This window comes from Crocodylus porosus, unplaced genomic scaffold (genome assembly GCF_001723895.1).
Source record: "Crocodylus porosus isolate Cpor-Errol unplaced genomic scaffold, CroPor_comp1, whole genome shotgun sequence".
Classification (NCBI taxonomy): Eukaryota; Metazoa; Chordata; order Crocodylia; family Crocodylidae; genus Crocodylus; species Crocodylus porosus.
This window is the reverse complement of record NW_017728931.1, coordinates 115601427-115604329: the sequence shown is the minus strand read 5'-3', so window position 1 is coordinate 115604329 and position 2903 is coordinate 115601427.

Sequence of the window (2903 nt, the reverse complement as noted above, 5' to 3'; positions counted from 1 at the left end):
TCCCTAACTCCAGACTCTACGCCGCTAATCCCACCTGTCCGTATCTAATTGCCACCCCGGCCCACCGTGACCTTGGGGCCCGATCCTTCGGTTTTCCCCGACACTTGGTAGCCAGTAGAGCCAGTGTAGCTGCTAACCAAGCTTTCCTCTTGTCTCACCAGAACTGGGGAGTGCTGTTCTACTGCTGGTGTCATGGTCCTCATCACTGCCAGGAATCTGCTCCACTGCTACCACCATCACCAGGGGGCACTGCTTCACTGCTGCAGATTACCACCAAGGGCACTGTTGTGTTGGTGCTCACTGCCACCAGGGCATGCTACTTTACTGTTGTCCACCACCATTGGGGGATGCTGCGTTGCTGCTGCTTATGGCCACTGGAGTGCAGTGCTCCAGTACTCTCTTCTGGCTGCAGAAGCAACCCAGCCAACCCTTTTAGATCTTGAGCAAAGGATTTCAGGCACAGACTTCTACCTCATCTACTAGTACTCCAAGGATTTCAGCTCTTTAGAGACAAGTGAGTAACAGGCCCCAGCCTGAACTTACTAGAGGGATTTCATCATCATCAGAACTTCTTGCACAGCTGGACAGTGAAGTATAAGACCAACCTCTTTCAAAAAAAAAAAATTTCCAGGGCCAAATCAGTTCTGAATTCAGTTCCAAATTTCGATTAAGCAGAGCTGAATCATTCAAGTCTATGTGGCGCTACCACCATCAAGTATTTTACCTCCCACCTCATCAGTCTGGGGCTTCAGATACTTCCAAATCCACGACAGGCATCCTCTGTTCAAGTGTAAGACCACTACCTGGGAAAATACCTGAAGAGACATTACCTTTTTTTTCTCTTGAACTCTTAAGCTGAGGGTCCCTCCACCTTAGACCTTCAAACAAGTCATGATGAGTACTGATTTTTCACTACCTTTACTTGGTTTTCTTACAGTATTACAATTACTTTACAATTCAAGACCTGATTCACCTTGCCCCTTATATTCAAACTGTTAAAAAGCATATTAGCACAGTCAAAACAAGCAAAAAGTATTCCCACTATCTATGACTACCAATGCGGGTATGCAGATAAAGGGTGTTATTCTCAGCACGCAGAGCCTGCATGCTGATGGGAGTTCACTGATAAGCACCACAGGGAGGTTTTCACACAGAACACAGATACACTAGCAGTTTAGTCATAAGTGAGCCTTCAAACATTCATAGGGCTGGACTTGCACCATGGTTCTGGTTAAGAAAATCTCCATATTTTGTGTGGATTATAGAAAATAAATTAAGTTGCTTCAAAGATTTGTAATGTATTACCTTAAGAAATAATAGCATGGAAGCTGTGGTAGGTCAGGTCTCTTTTTCCTTACTGGGAAAAAGTGGGTACTGTCAAGTAGAATCAGAGCAAAAGGACAAGGAAAAATTGCTTTCACAGCAGGATAAGGAATGGCTTATGTCTTGTACAATGCATCAACCACATCTAAAAGGCTAATGGAGAAGTTATTACATGGTGTGCCTCTCTCAGCCTCTTTTTTATACTTAGGTGGTATCCTGTTGTTTGCTAAAGCCTTTAAATAAGGGCTGATATATTTGCAAATAGTCTGATATGTTTGAGGCTTCCAATCTAAAACTGAACCTGAGATGACATGAGCTGTTTCAAAAAGTGGTAATTTACTTTGAGTACACAAGCATGAGGAGAGACTTTCCACTGACAAGAAAAAAATGATGCTGCGTAGAACTGGCCAACTCCCAACGTTTGAATAGAAGTTGTAGGAGTCTCCTGCTGTTAGACGTTTATTTTTTTCTGGTTCTTACCACTGCCAAATCATTGCATATATTGGATGTAAAAAGGATATTATTCCAGTGACCACCAGGTTTAGCATTTTCTTTTATATACAGGACCCAGATACTAGTGTTTATGGTCTAAAAAGCAAATGATACATGACTAGGAAGTTGTTGAATGAGTCCCTATTTTATTTTGATGTTCTACTTGCCATTTTATGTTGTTATATTATCTTCCCTGAGCCTTTATTTGCAAGGGTGGCATAGAAATTACATATATATATTGATTCAAGTCAGGTCAGACCAAGCCAGGTCTACTACTCTTTGTTATGACAGTAGACAGTACTACCTGCAACTGTCAACGCGATAAGCTGGGCAGCAGGAAGTAGTGTAGCAATGTCTATGGTGCCAGCAGCTTCAAGCAGAGGAGCAACCTAGAGGCAGGTACTAGTCCTTACCTGTGGAAGAAATGCCACCAAAAGAGGGATGCCATGGCAAGGTGGACTGGGCTCTCCAGCCATGGCTAGCAACCAGTCTAGGAGTGGAACCCTGAAAAGTGTTTGGATTGAAGAACCAGCACCATATGTACAGGCTAGGGAGCTCCCTTCTTGTCAGTACAGAGGCAGAAAAGGATCTTGGAGTCATCATTGATGCCAAGATGAACATGGGCCGGCAGTGTGGGAATGCAGTCAGGAAGGCCAACCACACCTCATCATGCATCCACAGATGCATCTCAAGCAGACCCAAGGAGGTGATACTCCCCCTCTATGTGGCACTGGTCAGGCCACAGCTGGAGTACTGCATCCAGTTCAGGACACCACACTTCAAGAGGGATGTGGACAACATGGAGAGGGTCCAGAGGAGGGCCACTCGCATGATCAGAGGGCAGCAGGGCGGACCCTATGAGGAGAGGCTATGGGACCTGAAGCTGTTCAGCCTCCACAAGAGAAGGCCGAGGGGGAAATCTAGTGGCCTCTTACAAACTAGTCAGAGGGGACCATAGTTTCATAGTTTCTAGGGTCGGAAGGGACCTGAGCAGATTATCTAGTCCGACCCCCTGCCATGGCAGGAAAGAGTACTGGGGTCAAACGACCCCAGAAAGATGTGCATCTAACCTCCTCTTAAACACCCCT